Below are 22,707 nucleotides of genomic sequence, written 5' to 3' on the forward strand. Positions count from 1 at the left end.
TCTTATAGGACATGCTTTCTCAGGGAACATCCAACCTTAGTCCACATGAAGCAGGTTTTGGGGTACAGAATGGGGGGAAATGTGAAATGCTTATGACCCTCTCGCCTTGCTGGCCCTCACCAACTATGTGGACGCCTATCAGGGCTTTTGAAATCCCTTCTGAGATGGACCAATTTCCCTCCCTAGCAGTGCAGTGTGGACCTCTAGGTTAATTACTAAGAGGTCTGGAATTCCTGCTGAATTAGAAGAAATTGTGTTGTAAAACTTAACCGGTGAGATTTAGTACTGACGTAAAGAGGAATTGGTGTTTCACAGATAATAGCCAGTGGTAATTGTTACACAATATTCATGGAAATAGGTATAAAGCCTAATGACACTTGCCCCAAATGTCTCTTAAGTTACAATCTGCTCCCGGAGTACAGAGGACGGAGAAGGGCCACTGTGGATCTCAACTGAGGTTGTGGGGAAAACAGTAAAAGTTTGATTAAGTGTGGATTTAGAATTTGAAGATACTCTGGTTGAGAAGTCCTCAAATAGCTCTTCAGTTTCAACTCTAAAACTGATACTCTATTAACAACCCACAGGCAGTTTTGGAAGTAGCTAAGTGCTGTCTGACTCATATTTCTAATGCATTTCCTATATGCTCTGTGCAGAAAAGAAGTTGAGTTTCTGTTGTGATAACTGGGCTACCCAGAATCAACTAACCGACAGGTCTGACTTGTAGCTGATCCACCCTTCTGAATACCTGTAACCTAAGAATGACCCAGAGCCAGAAAGGCTAGAAATCACCATTTATTCACTATCAGACTCTGAAGCCTTATGAAACCACACAATGGATCGGGGATGGGTTGTGTGTGTAGAACTACTCCCAGGTCACTTACCCCATTTCTAGGCTCCCTGAGTGACAACCTGGGGCAGTTCCAGCAATAGAACACATTTCTTGGAGTTAGAACTGGCTTTGAGTAGTAGTAAATTTACTGTAAAACTGGCTAAGTGACTGTGAGCAAATCATTTCACCCTCCAGGAACTGAGTTCTGGCATTTGTAAAATGAAGGCTGTGGACTCAGTAATCCCATACATGATAAACTTCTATTAAGATTTATGATAAGAAACAAGAACTTCATATAAATTAAGATGTAAGTCTTAAGAAGAAAAGTCTAGGCCTGGTTCATTTAGAACTTGTATTTCTCAAATCACTCAATTAAGTCAGTCTTGGAGTTATAAATAAAGGTATTTGATAGAGAAACCTTTTCAGATTTCCTTAACCATGGGTAATATACACACTTAACAAAAATCTCTGATTTTTTCAAACTAGAACATAATTGTACTGGATGAAAAAGTTTACATTACACAAAGAGTTCTTTAGGGTCGTACCTGACATTCCCCAACAATGATAGTTTTAATGAAATCTTGTAATTGATTTGCTGTCTACATGTGGGTGTAAACTTACTCCTTTAGAATGTGGGCTCAATGGGAGTGCAACATCTTTTACTTCTATTTCAGTCCAGCAACATTGAATTCAGTACTCTAAATATAGTCTGCATTCAATAAAAATTTAATTATTGACTGAATCTAGGCTGTCAGAGGGAAAAAGGACATTGCTACTTGTTTGGACATGCCCCTCTGATTAAATGCCACTTTTGCCTTTCTAGCTAATCAGTCAGTTAACTAAGTGTGGTGCACATTTGACCTTCTCCCTAAGAGAAGGTCAGTGGCTGAAAATGAGATCCAGCATGATCATATTAGAAGGATTTTCATGTGTACTCCATTAAGGAGATTAAATATCCAGGTGCCTCCCACATTTCCCCTTAGAACTTGTTAGAATCTCAACATTTCAAGACTAGCATCAATGCATTCATTGTCACTTCCCAATGATGTTTATAAAAGGTTCATATAATATTAGGGTCCTTCAGAGAAACAGAACCAACAGGACGTATATACATAGAGTCATTGTCAGGAATTGGCTCACTGATTGTAAGGGCCTGGTAAATCCAAAATCTGCAGGGCTAGCTGACCAGGAGGCCCAGGGGGGAGTAGCAGCTCAAGTCTGGAGGCAGATTCCATCTTCCTCAAGGAACCCGTCTTTTCTCTTCAACTGATTAGATGAGGCTCTCCCACATTATGGAAAATAAAGTTTTCCTCAAAATCTTCTGACTTAATTAATTGAAAGTGGTTTTTTTTTTAGATGTGACTAATATTCCTAACAACATCTATATTGATGTTTGACCAAACATCCGAGCACCAAAGCCACACTAAACTGACACACAAAATTAACCATCACACATATCAAAGCAAAAAAAAAGGATTTGGGCCTCTTGCAGTTATCTTCTAGAAGTTCCTAATTTCTTCATTATTTAAAATTGTTCAGGGCACCTGAGTAGCTCAGTGGTTGAGAGTCTGCCTTCAGCTCAGGTAGTGATCCCAGGGTCCTGGGATCAAATCTCACATCAGGTTCCCTGAAACACAGAAGAAAGAGCATGGTTTCCAACTCTCATGAGGTTATAGTCTGAGAAGAGAAGAGTGTGTAAACTATTGCCAGGCTGTCTGCTTGCTGTTCTGAGTTGCACAAGGACAACAGAAGAAGGAAGAATTAATAAGTAAATTCACGTGTTGACGGTGCTTGCTTATGTAAGTCCTGTTTCTTTTCTCTATGAGGCACATGCATCCTCCCTGTATAATGGTTAGGAATTGGATTTTCCCTGGAGCTGAGTCTGAGGGCATGTGACCCCAAACAATCTGTAAACTCATTTACTCTTATCTCCCTAGCATACACACTAAGCTAAATAAATTTATTCTCCTGGTAAAACTTATCATTTAATGAAATGACATTAACTTGGTGGCAGTTTCTCTTCTGTTTGCGACTTTATTTTCCATTCTTAACTTTATGTTAATTAAGCTCCAGATTTTCTTTTTCACTGTGTTAAAATACATGTAATGTAAAATTTGCCATCTTAACCTTTTCAAACTGTACAGTTCAGTCGTATTTCACATCCGTGCCTGTGACTCTTTTCATCTTGGAAATTCTGAAACTGTACCAATAAGCAACTCCCTAGTCTCCCTTCCTCCAGCACCCTTCTGTCTTTATGATTTTGATTACTCCATCATATAAATGGAATAAAATAGTATTTGTCCTTTCGTGACAGTAATTAAACTTCAAATTTTGAAATAGGCTATATAGCTACATGTGTAGGCTATAAAGATGTGTCTGGTGCTGGAGGGAAGGTGTGTAGGACTATGTCATTGAGACAGAGGCAAAATTTCCTTTCCCACAGCACTGGGATTTGATCATGCAGCCAAGATCCAGCAGGGTATTAAGGGCCCAGACTCTAAGTGAACCCTTATTGTCCAAGCACTGCTGAGAAGCCACTGCCAACAGGAAGTTGATTCTAGAGACTAGCATGCTAGCAAATATATATCCTGGGATTATGAGCACCTGGCAGTGGTTTTGGCAGGCCTCCCTTGGCCTCATTGACATCAGTGGTAGGGAAGGGACAGAGATAGACTTGTGGACAGAAATGAGAACCTTTCAGAGATGTCAATTCTAGGATAGCACCTTTGGTTTTCTAACCCTTCAAGGGAGTGAAGAAAGCTATCATCCCTTCTATTTTTCTTTTCATATTTTTCTTTGATCCAAGGCATGAGCCCCATTCATTGTCTGTGACCATGACACAAAAGTTAAGAAATCCTGCATTCTACTCAAAGTGTGGAGGGGTCTGGGTTTTTGATTGTGCCAAGCATGTCTACAATTGCTTTCTGAGGTTTGGGGGGAAGCAAACAGAAACCTAAGGAGGCTTCTCAGTCCTCCTTATCATGTGCTTAAAATTCCAGTGTACTATTAGATCCTAGAATGGTGAGAATTCCAGGGAAAATGGAATTATTAAAAGCAGAGCCTGAGGCACATGCCATTTAATAAAGCCACAGAACAGCCTCAGATTCTGCAAGTAGGGGGGAAAATGGTTAGTATAAGACTTATGTTCTGGCCTTTTAAAATGGTCTTCACACAGTCTTTACACATTCTGGAATTAAATGTGTATTATTCTATTTAGATGACTTGTGCACATTAACCACCAGTTTGAAATGTGACTCCAGGGCCAATCTTTTGTGCTTCTTTTTCTATGTTTTGTTCTAGCTCTTCAGAGGAATTGCGTTAGCTCAAGTCTTTAAAAAAATTACTGAAACTAAGAAATGTTGGTCCCTCGTATTCTATACTAGGCAAATACATGCACGATTAGTTCCATTTCTCCCCGTGGGCCTGTCTCCTGGGAATCATAATTAGGGAGATGTTTCAGGAGCCTTTTAGTCAGAGCAAGGAGCCTTGGGGGATAATGCAGATGTCTGCTAGCGCTAGACTGTGGCAGCCCGATGCATCCGTTCACAGCAGGGGCAAGTCTGGGCAACAGACAGGATCATGAACTGGCACCCCCACCTCCTCTAGTGGGGCAGGCTAGGCACCACTGTATGCATTTTTAAGGTAAATTTAAAATATTTTTGTCCTGCAAGTATCTGAAGCATTGTAAACAATCTCGTGCATCGAGATTCTTTGGCAGACACAGCCAGCAGGATTAAAGGTTGCTGTGTAAGTACCTCTCACTGGTTTGCGATCAATTTATCCTAAATACTCTCAATGCTGGTGTATGAGGCAGCATTTCATAAGGCTGCAGGGAAATGCCACAGGGTTATCATATCAGATAGGTCTAAGCCATAGGAAGAAGATAAAGATGAAGCAGGAAATATTGAGATGGGAGAAAGTAGAATGAGAAAAGGTAAGAAGGTGAGAGGCAGGAAAGGGAAAAAGAAATATTTCATAGGAGGACCTGTTTTTGTGGGAAGTATAAATCGCCTTTAAAACTGCTCCAGGGGACACTTGGGTGGCTCAGTCAGTTAAGCACCTACTTTCGGCTCAGGTCCTGATCCCAGGGTCCTGGGATCCCTGCCTAGCAAGGAGTCTGCTTTTCCCTCTGCCTTTTCCCTCTGCTCATCATCTCAATCTCTCTCTCTCAAATAAATAAAATATGAAAAGAAACAAAGAAAGAAACTGCTCCAAGGATTATGGTTCTCATAGCAACTTAGGCTACATGAATATCTGAGCCAAAGAACAAACCACATATCCTAACCCTAGGTTGATCTAACGATAATGCCTCAGGCAAGTTGCTACCTTTCTGCGTATTTTTCATCCATAATCTCAAGATAACTAATACTTGCAAAATAGAATGAAAATAGACATGACTGGCCATGATAGTGTCTGGCCAAACTACTGGTTGTTTTTTCTCAGCTGTGTCCCTCCTTCTTTCTTTGCCATGAAGTATTGGCACTCACACATTTAACTTTCCTAGTGAGGCCCAAATTAGAGACAACCTCCAAAGCAAACCAAACACTAACCAACTAAATACACCAAAATTGCTCAGAACATATTATGCCAGAAAACTTATCTATAAATTTCTTCAGATTTCGGCATTATTGTCAAGAGACTAGGAAACAAATAACCTCATTCAGCACTACGTGCTAGGTTATATATACGTGGTCTGATTTGAGTTTTGTCCAAACCTGCTCAATAGGTATCACTTTCTCATTTTACAGATGTAGAAACATTTCAGAGAGCTCATTGTAATGTATATTGGAATGGCTTTGCAAACCCATGTCTCTGACTTGAACCTTCCATTAATTCCTAAGACCAGTTACCCGTGTGGGGGAGTATTCTTTGAAGAATCAATTCAGGGACATACAATACATGTATAATATGATTAATAGAGTGTATTTACTGAGTAATGTGATCTAGGCCCTAAGGTTCTCCACCTTCTTGTGCATATATTTTCTCATCTGTAAAATTAGGTTAACAATGGTAACCTCACAACAAATAAAGCAATGGAACAGGATAAATGATCCAGAAACATATCATTCATCTTTGCTCACCAGATGATCAAGGGGGCACTGCAGGATCATCACTTCATTAAATGGGACTCAGTTAACTGGATAGAAATATGGGGAGGAAAACGTGGTCTCTACTTCACACTATATCTCAAAGTCAATTTCAAGTGGATTAAAACTTTTAGAATAATAATGGGAGGACATCTTTATTTCTTTAAGCAAGGATTTCTTAAACAGCAGCAAAAGTGTCCCAAACAGGGAAAAAAGGTAATAAATAGGACTACAATATAAGATTAAGGACACGGAAGGCACTATTGAGAGAGAATAGGTAATGTACAGTATAGAAGAAAAATATTTGTGCAACACATATGACTGACTCACATCAAAATATAGAGCACCTAAAAGTCAATTTGAAAAAGTAGATTGTTATGATAATTAAACATATTAATACAGGTTTAGAGAAGAATTTGGTTCATAATATGCCTTCACTTCATATATGCTATTATTTTTATTAAGAATCTGAACAAAGGTTTAGGACTCTCCTGTTTTGAAGTTCTGTCTATTACCAGCCTAAGGGTCTCAAGTTTTGGTTTGGAAAACATGGTAACCATAGTAATAAGGCACTGGAAAGGTAAATCTACAGACTAGGCTTCAAAATATATGATTCAACAACATCAAGAGAGCATTTATTTTCCCATTGTTTCAGTATTTTCTCACTGCTTTCTATTGCTGTGTGCCCATGGAAAAGGTGTAAGGTAAGAGTAATGCTACAATCTAAATTTAGCTCAAGAAGCAAAGCATGCTCCCACTCCACCAGTCAGTTAAGGGCATCACAACCTCTCATTCCTGGAGCACCTCCAAGTCCCAGAGGGCCTCCCATTTAGGAATCCTGAGTTCAGGGTCTCTCCTCTTAGTGTTCCGACTCAAGCCAATCTGAAGCTCCAGAGGGACTACAGTCTGCCTGTCTACTTCATGTCTGATCTCTCTCAAGGCCTGCTGGAAGGAGGGACTCTGTCCCCACATTTACCAAAGTGCTTTGGGACTCATTCTCTCACAGTGTTGTATAACCTGTATCCCTGTTATCAGCACCCTTCACCCCAAGTTGACCTAAGGAACTTCCATTTTCATGTGGAAAATCCCTCCAGAATCTTGGCTTCTTGAGTTCATGATCATATTCCCCTGTTCAGCTACCCACTGTTATTGCCTTGTTTTAAACTTTGCCATAACCTGAAGTTCTAAATTCAAGCATGCTACTCTTTAAACACAAAACTCTGTTCTTTCAATTCTTTCTCATCCATTTGCATGACATTATTTCTTTGACTTCAACAAAGCCACCAGTCATTGAATCTCTTCACTTCCCAACTATCACCACTGTTTTCAGGTGAATTTTGTTCCTCCAAATTCATATGTTCAAGTCCAACCCCCAATACCTCAACATGCAGCTGTATTTGGAGATAGGGCTTTCAAAGAGGTAAACTGAGGTAAAATGAGGTCATATGGGTGGGCCCTAATCCCAAATGACTGGCATCCTTATCAGAAGAAGATATTGGGACACAGACATATGTATGCACAGAGAGAAGACCATGTGACAACATAGTAGGAAGGTGGCCATTTGCAAGCCAAAGAGGGAAGCCCTAGAGGAAACCAAATCTTCTGACACCTTGATCCTGGACTTTAGCCTTCAATGCTGTGAGAAAATTATTTTCCTTATTTAAAACATCCAGGTTATAGTATTCTTGTGGCAGCTCTAGCAAACTAATATAACCACTTTCCATATTTTCTTCTCCTCAGTTTAATTTGTATTTCATGAGCCATCCACCACTCTCTTTCTACATCTTTGCTCCATTGTCCTTCTTAGTTCATTGGCCTAGCAAAATCTCAACCCTAGGTGAATTTAATAGTCTGTCCCATGCATGTCTGCACCCAGGCACCTTAATGTGGTTGGAGAGAATCACAACACCATGCTTATTGGTAAAGCTTCAAAGCTATGGTTTCAGTCTCAACCAGACCTACAATTACCCTAATTTCCCTTTTATATCTATAAATATGCAAGCTTTCTACCTCTCCTCTCACTCTTGACAAGTTATTTTGCATCCTTCTCATTTGAAAGGAGCCACCAGACAATAATTCATTCAACTTTCTAACACCAAATCAGTACATTGTTCTGCCTGCACCCCATCTTTTACACTTTCCTATGTGCTGCAATGGAACTGGTATCTCTGGCTAATCCTTCCACTCATACTGTAGATTGTATGCTCTCCATGTACCTCAGAAACTTCTTTCAGTGTTCTCTTCTCTTTCATATATTCAACCTCTCCCTCTGTATAGCTCTCTCCCAACATCATTTAAATATAATCAACCCTGTTCCATTAAAAACAAAAAAAATATAAGAACCAGCCTTTATTCCATGTGATAGACTGATAACCAAAAATGGCCTCAATTCTTTACCCCTACCAGTGGGCTTTGCAGTGGAACTTTGCAGTCCCTCCTATCAAGAGGTAGATCTATTTCCCTATATCTTGAAGTTTGGCTGACTTTGTGACTCACTTTGGATAGTCAGGTGTGTCAGATAGAGTACCAATTCATGACTAGGCCTCAAGAGATCTTATGGGCTTGTGCTCTGTCTTAGAACCCTGCTATCACCATGTGAGCTAGCATGCTGAATGATGAAACATGGTCCAGGCACTGCCCCCACCCCAGCCAATAGAAAACCAACTTTTTTTTTGAAAACCAACTTTCTAAACTGTGAGTAAGACCATTCTAGATCAGTCAGCCCTCAGATGAGCCCTTAGTTGCATGAATGGGCCTAGCTAGGCCCAGTTCCGAAGAACCATCCAACTCACCCATAGACATAGGAGTGATAATAAATCCTTATTTTAAGATACTGAGTTTAGGGCTGTTTGTTACAAAGCAATAGCTAACTGATATAGCCCATATCCCCTTTCAACTGCCCTCTAGTCTTTTTCCTTTGGATTCCCAACTAACTATATTTCCTATCTTACTTCCCTCTCATTCTATCCTTTAAGCACCTTAGTCTCCAACCCTAACAATTACTCTTCTTAGGGCATTTTTGCCAAGATGTCCATGACTGCCCTGTTGTTAAATGTAGTGGACACTTGATATAAACTTACCAAACTTTGGCTCAGCATTTATCACCAGTGACTCTCCTGCTTTGGCTTTTGTGCTTAGATGTCTCACTTGTGACACCCAGGTTTCTCCTTCCAGGTTTCCTCAGAGGCTTCTCTTGGATTTCCAACCCTCTAACATCGTGGTTACTTAAGAAGTGTGTCCTAGGGTGCTACTCTTCCCACTTTATAATCCTTCCTGAAGACCTCTTGAACTCATTTTTTTTTCATAGAACTATTACTTCTTTTATAAATTTATTTCTATTAAAAATTTTAAAAGACTTATTTAATAACCACATGAGAATCACCATGCTACTTTGCTCACCAAATTTAACTATGGTTTAGGTTAAGAAGCAGCATGTATTAATATTAAGTTGAATTTTTTCTTGGCTTGTTGAAATTAGGCATATTTTTAACCTTGTAGATTGTTTCTATCATATCTATATGGACAGATTCTTTCAGCATTTTGAAAATGTCACAAAGTCTTCTGGCCTCCATTATTTTTGCTGAGAAGTTAGTTATTAATCATATTATTGTTTTGTAGTTAATGTAACATTTTTCTCTTGTTGCTTTCAAGATTTTCCTTCCTTTCTTGGCTTTCATCAGTTTGACTCTGTTATGGCCAAGTGTGGTTTCTTGCTTTTTGTTTGTTTGCTTTTTGACATTTTAGTTATTTATTCATGAGAGAGACACAGAGAGAGAGAGAGAGGCAGAGACACAGGCAGAGGGAAAAGCAGGTTCCATGCAGGGAACCTGATGTGGGACTCGATCCCAGGTCTCCAGGATCAGGCCGTGGTCCGAAGGCAGTGCTAAACCACTGAGCCACCTGGGCTGCCCCAAGTGTGTTTTTCTTTATATTCATCCCACTTGGGACCCATTAGTTTTTTGGCTCTATAAGTTAATTTTTTTTTCTTCTTGCCTAATCTGAGATTGCCACTTTATCTTCAAATATAGAATATTTTTACCACCCTTAAATCTCCTTCACATCCATACAGTCATTATTCGACTTCCTATAACATTCTCTATCTCATGTGGTCCAGAGCTTTAAATATTGTCCCTTTCATTCTCAGAATCTACTGAAGCTAAGATTTAAGACATTCCAGAATAAATGTTGTATGTATAGACTCCAGTGTTCTACTAACATCTCTAATTTCCACTTAGATTTTAGGCCTTGTATCCCTCAATCTCTCATTAGCAGTTTGATGCTTTTAAGAAATTTCTTCTACTCTTTTCAACAATTTCATTGCTTCTAGTAATCAGATTTGTCTAACTAAGTAGCCCTGACTGTTACCAGGAATAAAATTCTCTAATTATAAATTGGTTCAAATGTTTTTTGATTTTTTTAAAAAAGAACATACATTTACTAAGGAACTCTCCCAGAAAGGCATGGGTTCTTTATAAAATGATGAAAATCCAGAGGATAGAAAAGCCCTCCCTGTCAAAGGCTGTACAATGTCATTTGAATTGGAAAGAAAATCTGAAGATTTCCCCACTGTAGCAGTGGAAACTAAAGAAAGCATACAGAAAGTACCAAAAACCTACTCAAGACTTTTAACATGTTCATGACTATTTTATATTTTATGCCTCAGGAAATCAAATTATATCATTCAATATCCTGTAGCAAATAATTTGGAAGGCTTTTCTAAAAAGAAAATAATGGAAAATTCATTTATTTTGAAAACTCACTTAAGTTTTGTGTAAAACAGAATGACCAGAGGAAGGGTAAGATTTGTACTGGAAAAGAGGTTTAAGAGGGATAATCCTTAATTTGGAACTAGCAGTTCTAGGAAAGTGTAGATAACAAATATATCATAGAAAAACTTTCCACCTATTCCTGCCAAAACTTCATTTAAAAATCATTTGCCAGAGCCTTTTGATACTGAAAATATAAATAATATCTATAGAGTTGTTTCAAAGCTTCATTATCTTAAAATATTTAAAATTATTTTCCTTTATCAAACAAACCAGATAAATCACTCGGAAATTTTTTTTAGCAGAGATGAATTAGGATTCTTGTCTTCTGACTTGCACCATGTTGCTTTCCCACAGTGATGAATATTTATTAAAATAAATTGTAGTAGTCACACCTGCAAACAAGAATGCACATAGGCTGTCAATTAGATTTTAGCTACACTGCCCAGTGAAAGGAAATGACCGTTCTCCTTCTTGTCCCTGGTGCATGAGTCTCATTTAAAATGCATGTTTACAGAATGCCGGGGTGGCTCAGTGGTTAAGCTGCCTTCAGCTCAGGGCCTGATCCCGAAGTCCTGGGATCGAGTCCCACATCAGGCTCCCTACAGGCAGCCTGCTTCTCCTTCTGCCTCTCTCTTTGTGTCTTGATTGAATGAATTAATGAATGAATGAATAAATAAATAAATAAATAAAATGTCTGTTTATAGTCTTCATTGGAATGACACATGTCACTCCATCAATAAGTAAATTATTTCTTTTTCAGGTAGGTGGGGTTAATAAGTACAAGTTTCTAAATGCCCAGAACATAGATCTTTCATCTTCTAATGTCTATTCTAATAAAAATGATTGCTCTTCATTTTTTATTATTATCTTTCTAAAAACAGTCTTAGTCTCTAGGTGGCTCCAAGAAAGGTAGTACTGCAAACTCTGACCTACATATTCCTTTTTTCTTTCTGTTATTTCCTTTTTACACTAGAATTTCTGTGATGTCTCCTAGCCCAAAGCACTGTAGACGTCCAAGTTCACTGCCCCAAGGTTATGGTTAGTTATCATTTTACTTGTGCCATTAGTAGATCTCACTAAGGCAATATTATTTAGAGGCTCAAACAAAAGGGGACTTTTTTTATTTTATTTTTATTTATGATAGTCAGAGAGAGAGAGAGAGGCAGAGACATAGGCAGAGGGAGAAGCAGGCTCCAGGCACTGGGAGCCCGACGTGGGATTCGATCCCGCGTCTCCAGGATAGCGCCCTGGGCCAAAGGCAGGAGCCAAACCGCTGCGCCACCCAGCGATCCCCGGGACTTTTTTTTTTTTTTTTTTTTGAGAAGCTGAGAAAGGCTTAATCAGAGATATAATGTTTAAACTAAGTCTTATAGAAACGACAAATACCCACCATTTGCTTCGACGTGGATAGAACTGGAGGGTATTATGCTGAGTGAAATAAGTCAATCGGAGAAGGACAAACATTATATGGTCTCATTCATTTGGGGAATATAAAAAATAGTGAAAGGGAATAAAGGGGAAAGGAGAAAAAATGAGTGGGAAATACCAGAAAGGGAGACAGAACATAAGAGACTTCTAACTCTGGGAAACGAACAAGGGGTGGTAGAAAGGGAGGTGGGAGGTGGATGAGGGGTGGGGGTGACTGGGTGACGGGCACTGAGGGGGGCACTTGATGGGATGAGCACTGGGTGTTATTCTATATGTTGGCAAATTGAACACCAATAAAAAAAAAAAACAACTAAGTCTTAAGAGATTCTGTAGGAGTCTACCGTGCAGAGGAGAGATAGAGGAAACAGCAGGTATGAAGGCACAAAGGCAAAAATACCAACATCAAACCTTGCCTAGTACACTTAAGATTATTAAGCAGAATGGCTGGAGCATAAGGTGAGGAATGAATGATGGAACAGCATTAAAGCTGGATTGTGAAGGAAATTATCAGTCTTATAATTATAACATTGGACTTCATCATGTAGGTAATGGGGAGTAGAGCTTTGAAAATAATCTAATTTGTATCTTAGAATATTTCTGATGATTCTGTAAATTATTAATTGACATGGCAACTAAAAAAATAAAGAAAACACTTAAAGATAATAGAAGTTAGCATGTAGAGAAGGGGGTAGATTTGATAGAAATTTCTGAGGTCCAATTGACAGGACTCAATGATTTATAGAATGCAACAGGAAGGGAAGAACTGAAAATAAATGTGCAAGATTGGTGACATAGTGAGGCCATTAATAGAGATGGGGGACAAGGGGAGTAAAGCTGGGGTTCAGAAGGACTTGGAGTTATCACTGGAACTATGCCAGGTCATATATAGATCAAATAGTGTAAATAGAGGTTAAGATCTCTACCCACCTCTCAAACCCCAGCTTTCTTCCCTTGAGAATATGGGGGGTGTCTGGGGGGCTCAGTCAGTTAAGCTTCCCAACTCTTGATTTCAGCTCAGGTCATGATCTCAGGGTCGTGAGATGGAGTTTTGTGTCACTCCTGCTGAGTGTGGAGGCTGCTTGGGATTCTTTCTTTCCCTCTCCCTCTGCCCCTCCCACTTGTACTGGTTCTCTCTCTCTCTCTCTCTCTCTCTCTCTAAGAAGAAATACAAAAACGAAAACTAGAATAAAGGATGTTAACTTGATTGATCACAGGTCACCAAAGTATCCACATTTACCTCTAGACAGGAGCAATGTGTATTAAAATATTAAAATGCCAAAAAATATATTAAAATGCCAAGTACATAGGAATTTGTAGTCTCTAGAGCATTCTCTCTCTTTCTCTCTCAGGCTGTAGAAGGGTCAGCTCCTTTATTCTCTCTCTCTCCCTACAAGACACTTTAAAAATACTTAACAGCTTCATTGAGGTATAATTGACATACAGTAAACTGCATCTATTTAAATTATAGAATTCTGTAAGTTTATATGTATATACCCATTTGTTTTCTGCTTTCTATTTTGTTAGTTTTCACTCTGGTCTTTATTATTTCCTTTTTTCTACTTATTTTAGGTTTAATTTACTCTTTCTTTTATTTAGTGCTATAAATTTCCCCTTAAACATTCTACAAATTATGATACGTTGTAAATTTTTTCATTAAATTCAAAACACTTTCTGATTTTCCCTTTCATTTTTTTCTTGACTTATGGATCTACATGTGTTCTATATGGTTTGGAAATATTTTGAGATTTTTCAAAATATATTTTTATTACTGGTTTATAATTTAAACTCATTGTGATAAAAGAACATATTTTCTTTTCTTTTCTTTTTTAAGATTTACTTATTTATCCGACAGAGAGCAACTGAGCCAGAGAGAGCTTGCACAAGTTGGGGGAGGGTCAGAGGGAGAAGCAGACACCCTGCTGAGCAGGGAGCCTGATTTGGGACTCGATCCTAGGACCCCAGGATCATGACCTGAACCAAAGTCAGATGCTTAACCAACTGAGCTGCTCAGGAGCCCCAAGAGAACATACTTTATATGATCTGAGTTCTTTGAGGTATAATGGCACTTATTTTACGGCTCAGAATAAGTACTCTACCCAATATTCTGTGAATCTTGAGGTTTTCCAGTCTGGCTGGTGTGTAACAGGCACTGTTCCGGGCCCACTTAGCACCCAGCGCTGCTACCTCTGATCTGTCAGAGGGTTCAGTTTCTAGCTTTGGGTAGTTTCCTCATATGCATTCAGTCATCAGTACTTAGCTGAATACTCAAGGGGAACTGTCCATGTATTTTCCAAGTTCTCACTCTGTGAACTTGTCTCTTTTCTAGCCTTCTGCCCCCATCCTTAGAATTTAGTTATCTAGGTCTTCCTTGACTCAGCTCATTTGCTCACCCAGGGAGTCCTCCAGTTTCTGCCTTTGTTCACCCTCTCTGCACTGTGACTTGTAAATGCTCTCAGATCAATAGGCTGGGACAATTGCAGGGCTCACTTCATTTTCTTTCCTGCCTGTTGGGACCACTCTTCTTCCTTGACTGACTTACAATGTTTTGCAAACTACTGTTTCCTATATTTTGTCTGGGTTTGGTTGTTTCAGGAAAAAGGGTAAATCTGGGCCCTTACTTCATCTTGGTTAGAAGCAAAATTCTCTCTCTCTCTCTCTCTCTCTTTCTTCTTCTAAGAAGATGCAGCAGTAGACATGTCAGAGCCTTTTCCTACAAGGGAAGAGACCCAGCCATCTCCTACAGATTTACTCTTTTCACTTGTGTCAGCCAGGCCAGGAGCTACAGCCTCCCATACACAGCCAGGGCAAGCCTGGGAATAGGAGTTTGTATTTGTCCACTTTTGAAGTTGTAAAAAACAATAAAATCTAAGTAGCTGGTGACAACAAACATTTATTTCTTGCTTACTTGACATGAGGGCTGCAGTTGGTTCCAGCTGTGCTGGGCTCAGCTAGCTTTGCTTGGTCCAACTGGGCTTGTCGGGATTTATTTCATCTCTATGCATCCAAGAACCCAAGGTGAAGAAATGATATCTTCTTGGTGAAGGTCCAGAGTGAGAGACACAAGGCCAAAGCATGCAATACATTTAAAGCTTTTGCTCAGTCCTGACATATACTTCACATCTATACATATTCTACAGACAAATGCAAGTCAATAGCTAAGCCCAAAGTTAAATGTTTGGGAAAGTACACCCTACCCACAGGGAGCATAGCAAAGATAAAGAATAATTTTGAAGAATTATAATCTTCCATAGCATTGAAGACTTACTCTCTCTTGCTATAATTACTAAGTGTTCTAGCACAATGGACCTCTCTCATAGTACTGAACACATCACAGTATTTCACACATTAATTTCAATTTGACATTTATGTGACTCTTTTCTCTCTCCTCCACTGGAAAATAAGCTTCATAAATGCAGAGATGATTCCTGGTGCATAGTAAGCAACTGTTGAATGAATGAATGAATGTCTTTCTCTGTTTACTTCCTCAAAGCACTAAAAAATATGCCAGACTTTGCATTTGGTTAGAAATAGTTTAGGATAGACTAACCTAGGACCAAATGATTCTACATTGTCCACCATGTTGGCAGAGAGCTCAGCTCTGGTACTTGACTCAAGTATAGAAAATGATGTAGAGGTTTGCTTTCCTTTGCTATTGTTCTCTGTATATATTCTTATGGACATGGGGAGCTGCAGTTGGGAGCAACTCTTGTCCCAAAATGAAAGAGAAATACAGATGAAAACAAAAGTGAGATTCCAATTTTAACTATCAGATGAGCAAAAAATAAAATAATTGATAGCACTCAGTGACAGTGAGGAGGTGAAAAAGCAGGCACACTTGTATGTTGGAGGAATGTAAATTGGCACAGTCTTTAAGGAGGGCACTTTGACATACTTATCAAAAGTACATTCTCTTTGTCCTTACAATTTTGCTTTATGAATATATCCTATAGATATACTCACACAAAGGCTAATAATGTATAAAAGGATATTCAGTGAACATAATAATGAAGGATTGGGAACATTTAAAGGCCCAGCAAAGATGGATCAATTAAATAAAATGAGCAGCTGTGAAGCTCTTAAAACTAAAGTAGCTCTTTATCTACTGATATGAAATGAATTCTGTAATGCTAAGTGAAGAAGAGAGAGGGAGGCAGTGAAGAAGGGGAAACTCCAAAGGGAAATAAATAGTGTTCTCAAAAAGTAGCAAATGTTTGAGTATAGCTGAATTGAAGAGCATGTATAAGGACTTAGAGGGAAATAAACTAGAAATGTAAACACCAGAAAGATCCTGAAGGCCCTCGAATACTACATTGAAAATATTGCTCTGTGTCTTGAAGAGTTGGAGAGTCCCTAATAAGGAGATGGAGAGTCCCTCATGTACTCGTTCTCCTCCTCCTGGAGAACGAGTGGGTCAGACTTCCTGGGGCTCCACAGCACTGGGCAGATAAAAATCAGAGGTGAGGGATAGGGTGGAGGCCATTGTGGAAGCCATGACAGACTCATGTTAGAGCAAGAGGTAAGATTGACCAAGGGCACTGACAATTAGGTGTAGGGAGTAAGGGAGAGGAAAGAGTCTGGGATGTTTCTCAGAGGCTAGACAAGGTCACTGACAGTGATTGCAACATTCACAGAGACATGGAATAGAGGGACTACTGGTTTATGGTGAATGTGGAAGCAAATTAATAGACTTGTCCTCTAACTTTCAATACAGGAACAAGTTTGAGAAACATTCTAACATTTGAATAGGCACAATTTTAGTCCATTTTACTGTATTTGTCACTATTTTTCTAATAGCAAAGTATGTAATCTACCATAGGAAAAGCCTATACAAATTCCAATATTTATTTCTTGGAAGCCTAGAGATGAGACAATCACATGAAGGAAGGGGTTGTTGGGTTTTTGTTTTTTCCCCTTTTGGAGATGTGTTTTAAACAACTGAAAACAAGTTGGAGCAGTGATTTGTTCAGAGTAGAATTAATTTGAGAAAAATCCCAACCAAGTTGCAGTACTGGCAAAGCCATAGCATTCTTCATTAAAATGCAGGAGAGGGAAAACAGGCAAATGATAAATTTAAAGTAGCACCAACTAATATGCTAAGGAGCAAATAACTGGAAAATGCCATCAGTTCTTAAAACTGATGTCGAGAAACTATGAGTATGGAGTTTAAGGGCAAATTTGAAGGATGGTGAAAATAAAAGCCTCTGTCTGGTCAATTTCAGAGAGAAATAGGGAAAGAAGCCTTTAATTTTTCTGTCTTTGCAAACTACAGTCCTATTTACTGTTTAGAATTCCTACTATGTAATTCTGGTTTCTTTTTGCTTCCAAGGTAGAAGGAAATTTTCCCATGTCTTCTCTTGACATGTGGTAGTCAGAGAAGTCAGGTTTGTCATATTCCATAGCAATATAATATCTAGAATGGGGATGTGTTAGGGATGCCTGGGTGGCTTAGAGTTCTCTCTCTCTCTGCCCCTTCCCCCCCAAAAATAAATAAATAAATAAAAATAAAAAGATAACTAAAGAAAAATGATATGTCAGTGAGTAAAAACTATCACTTTCACCCACTTCCAGGAGATTCAGGACCCCCTCCTATGATTAGCAAAACAAAGGGAAAATTCAGAGAGAATGCTGTCTAGCTAGACAAAGGATCAAAGAGGGTGTTATCTAGCTAGATAAAGGATCAAAGAGGCTGAATTTAATGATCTGAGAATTCTGGAGGAAAAAGTGATTTACAGTTTCATTTTAAGCTAGTGAGCAAGCCAACAGGGATGAGATAATGTAGGACATTCTGTTTCTCCATTCCCATATGAAAAATGGATAGACTATGTATGTGTATCTAAAGAAGTCTTCATTTTAAATTAAGACATCAAGAAATTTTTAGCATTTTATTAAGAACTAATGCTGTTCAAGAATTTTAACAGTGAAAAAAACCCTACCAAAATGTTAAAATATCTTAGATGATTTCTATCATTTTCATTTAGTTGAAACCTTAGTTTTGCTAACTGCAAGAAATACCCTACTCAGGTTTTGGAAGACCAGCAATTTTAATCTTAGTGTTTTTCCTAAACACATCAAAAAGTAAACAATACAATAGAGAAAAATATTCACATGTAACCTAGAACAGAATTTTCATATCTCCAATAGATCAAAAAGAATAAAAAGGAAAAAATGGAAAAATGATAAAGATTGCTAATTCAAAGAAGATGGCCAATATACATGAAGAGATGCCCAGCTTTATTTAAAGATTTCTTTGAGAGAGAAGAATGGAGGGCCAGAGGGAGAGGGAGAGGGAGGGAAAGGGAAGAGCAGAGGGGGAGGGAGAGGGACAAACAGACTTGGTGCTGAGCCAGGAGCTGATGAAGGACTGGATCTCACGACCATGAGATCATGACCCAAGCTGAAACCAAGAGTTGGGCACTTAACTGACTGAGCTACCCAAGGAACTCGAGATACTCAGCTTTATTAAGGGTCAGAGAAACATGCTAAGCAGGCTGAGGATGAGGCTGTTAGCAATCCTGGCTAGAATAGTGAGGGGACATCTAAATTATGCTAACTTTAGGAGACAGTCTACTCTTTAGGCCTTTTCTCTCTGCAAATCTATAATTCAATGTCTTTTGGGGAATGGCAATGAAAAGATAGATTAATGCTGTTGGTGTCCAAGATTTTCCTCCCTCCTTATACCTTTTAGTAAAATATCGCTAGAATAAGACATGTTTTAGAATATTGTGTGTCTGTATGATTATCAAAACAAGGATAGTCCCAAATCATATTTCACGCATATATTTATGACATTTGGGTTTTTAAAAAATATTGGACTGATTTGATTTCTAAAATCATTATGTTTTATCATTTTATATAAATTAATATCTTTGAAAAAGTCTTCATGTAGATTCAAGTCACACCAGACTCAAATTTAGGAGATTTGAAACCCTGGTTTAATCACACTTTTAGAATTGCCAAGGATCCTTAGAGTCTTCTAGTCCTCTGTCTCCTCAATTACTTATATCCATTAGACAAATAACCCAAGTGCATGGGCAGTCTTGGGGTAAATATTTCTGGTAGGACAATAATCTCCTTCTGAGACAGCCCGTTCCTTAGATAACGCTGACTCCCACTGATGCAACTTGACTTGGATGTCTTCTGTGGCTTCTATCCTAACAACTTCTACTCTGACATCTGGATTCTGGAGCCTTTCAGAATGGTTGTGTTATTTTAAAATAGTCGATATGTCCTCTTTCATTCTGGTGCTTTGAGTAATTTGCCCTATTTCCATGGCTCTTTTATCATTCTGTCCTCTAATTCTGAGTATGTCCTTGAGCTTGGGACAATGGAAAGAGGTATCAACTGGCATGTCCCAATGCTTTTTTTTTTTTTTTTAGAGAGAGAGAGAGAGAGCATGCATACAGGGGTTGGGGGCCAGAGGGAGAGGGAGAGACAATCTTAAGTGATGCTGAGATCACGACCTGAGCTGAAATGGAGAGTCAGGATACTTAACCAATTGAGCTATTCAAGTGCCCCTCTAAATTATCTTTTTAAACTAGTGTGATATTTCTTTGATCTTTTTTTCTCCTAAGTAGTTATTATTTCTGCAATTATTTTTATGAAGTCAATTCTAATTTTTTTCAAATGTATGGAGTTCTTCTTATGTGCCAGGAACTAGGGACACAGAGATAAACAAGGCCTGCATTGCTCCTAATCTCAGAAAGCAGTCAGAAGATATAGGTGCTACGGTCCATGGAATAATGACCCCAACCATTCCCTTTCCCTTACATAGCAAAAGGGATTTTGTAGATATGGTTAAGGTTGAAGGCCTTGAGAAGATGAAAGTATCTTGGGTCATTCAGGTAGACCCAGTCTAATCACATCCTTAAAAGAAGAGAATCTGGGGATCCCTGGGTGGCTTAGTGGTTTGGCACCTGCCTTTGGCCCAGGGCGCAATCCTGGAGTCCTGGGATCGAGTCCCATGTCGGGCTCCCGGCATGGAGCCTGCTTCTCCCTCTGCCTGTATCTCTGCCTCCCTCTCTCTCTCTCTCTCTCCCTCTGTCTATAATAAATAAATAAATAAATCTTAAAAAAAAAAAAAAAAGAAGAAGAAGAAGAGAATCTTTCCCAGCTATACTCAGAGAACCAGAGAGATGGCAGCATGAGAAGAATTCAACCTGCTGTCACTGGTTTTGAAAACAGAGGAAGGGGCTACTAGCCAAGGATTGTGGAGAGCCACTAGAAATTGGAAAAGGTAAAAAAAAAAAAAAAAAGAAAGAAAAAGAAAAAGAAATTGGAAAAGGTAAGGAGACAGATTCTTCCCCAGATCCTCCAGAAGAAGTACAAGTCCCATGACACCATGATTTTAGCTCAGTGAGAACTGCATAGGACTTCTGACCTACAGAACTAAAGATAATACATTTGTGATGTGTATGCTGCCAAATTTGTGGTAATTTGTTAAAGCAACAAAAAGCAAATTAATGCAGATGGTCTCAGTGCAAGGCTGTTCAGATGGTGGTCAAGGTAGAATGGAGGTGTAAGCCAAGTGCTTTGGGCACTCAGTGTTGAGCATAGCCCAACTGATAAAGATGAGCAAGGAATGCAAAGGAAGTCCACAAGTTGTCCTTGAAGTATTAGGATTCAGTCAGTCATGGAAGGAGAAAAAGACATTTCAGACAAAGGGATGAAGACCCAAGTCAACATTATAACATGTTTGCATATCAATTTTCTGTCTGGGTAAAGTTGTGAAAAACTTGGAATAGGAATATAAATACTTCTGTTCTGACAAAAATAGCAGTCTGGATATTCCCAATGGTCCTTCTACTTTCCAACATCCATATGGTGACCAATGCATGCCTTTTAATGCATTGCTGAGCTTCCAGGAAATAAGAAAATACCTGAAGCCCTCCCTCACACAGCAAATCAATAGATTAATGGCCATCCATGTAGATCAGACCCACTTTCATGCTGAGGATAACTAAAAAAGATGAAGAAAAAAAACAGCCACTGAGAAATTACCATAGTGCTAATAGGATCATAAGGAATTACCATGCATGCAGATGGAAATCTAGAGACATACACTCAGTACCCAGAGCAATTTCTTCTGTCCTGGGGGAGTTCCTACCCCAAAAAAAGTGGCTTAAGAGGCTGGTCAGCATAAACAAGAAAAAAAAAAGTGCTATCCCCAAGAGAAAAGATGGGTAAATTTGATTGCATTAAAATTGAGGACTTCTGCTCATTTAAGGGAAAAAAAAGTAAAGTAAAAAGGCACAAAGATACGAGGCCACAAATAATAAAGAATTCAATTTTAGAACCTATAAGGAACTCCAGAAATTCAATAAGAAAAAAGACTGACAATCCAATAGAAAAATCTCCAAATATCAACAGACATTTCACATAAGCCTCAGCAGAGATAGTAAACAAATATAGTAAGATGTCACCAGAGAAAGTCAATTTAAAATAAGATACCATTTTACACCCACTGTTAGCAAAATGAAGAAATCTGACAATACTAAATGTTGACAAGAATATCAAACAATGGACACTGTTATACACAACTGGTGCGAATTTGTAATGAATTGGTTCAAACACTCTGGGGGAAAAAATTGGTATAATACACTAGTTTTGAATGTTTATATGTCCTGCAACCCAACAATTCCACCTTAGGGTATATATCCTGGAAAAACACTGGTACACATACACCCGAAACTGCATAAGAGCATATACCCAAAACTGCATAAGAGCATTCATAGCAACACTGATGGATCAGGGAGGAAAAATTAAATAGAAACAATTTAATCATAGACAAGGCAATGGTTAAATATATTGTGATATATTCACACAAATATGATACAACTTTGAATGTAAATGGAGATATATGAATTATGTAATGACACACCAAGTTGCAAAGAATTACATATTATGAAACAAATTTTCTAAAGTTCAAAAAACCCTAAATAATAAGTTATTTAGGAATATATTTATATATGATAAAACATATGGATTAATTATAATATTGGATGAAAATAGCAAGTTGCAGAAAACTAGAATATGACCCAATTTTTATAAAGCTCTAAAATAAGCAAGACTATGTATTTTGTAGAACTACATAGAAATCTATGTGATTTTACATGTAAAATTACATGTAAAAACCCAATAGCAAAGTAAAATGTTAAGCACAAAATTCAGGATGGGTTATCCCCAGCAGGAAACAGGGGGCTGGGTTTGCAGAAGTCCACACAGGAACCTTCAACAGAATTGATTGTATTTGGTTGACTGTCAGTATGATATGTTCACTGATGTTTATCTTATTATCATGTTCGGTGACTTACAAGTACATTGCCTATATTCTTTCATGGTACCAAATATTACCTAATAAAATTTTAACTAAACCACACAAAATTGTGTTTGTTAAGGTGGCTGTTCATCCAGCTCCCTCTTCCTTGAGTGTTCTGTTTTGTACTGCCAGACTTGAATGGGGGTCTTAGGCCTGAAAGAAGAAAAAAGCGTGCTGAAGATGATATGCACCAATGCTGCCTGAGCACAGCTCACAACTAATGATCTTACCAGGCTGGATGTCTCAAAATTATTATAAAATGACAGAGTCAATTCTCTA

At 38.5% G+C, this 22,707-nt stretch overlaps 1 protein-coding gene across 1 annotated transcript in view; it reads right to left on the reverse strand.

Moving 5' to 3' along the window:
* Positions 1 to 21,871: 21,871 nt before the first annotated feature.
* COL28A1 (collagen type XXVIII alpha 1 chain) overlaps positions 21,872 to 22,707 on the reverse strand; it is a 160,500-nt gene continuing 159,664 nt past the window's right edge. The window contains exon 36 of the mRNA XM_072764384.1: positions 21,872 to 22,581. The gene's annotated coding sequence lies outside the window, so the exon portion shown is untranslated. The remainder of the gene's footprint in view (positions 22,582 to 22,707) is intronic.

Source organism: Vulpes vulpes, chromosome 7 (assembly GCF_048418805.1).
Source record: "Vulpes vulpes isolate BD-2025 chromosome 7, VulVul3, whole genome shotgun sequence".
Classification (NCBI taxonomy): Eukaryota; Metazoa; Chordata; class Mammalia; order Carnivora; family Canidae; genus Vulpes; species Vulpes vulpes.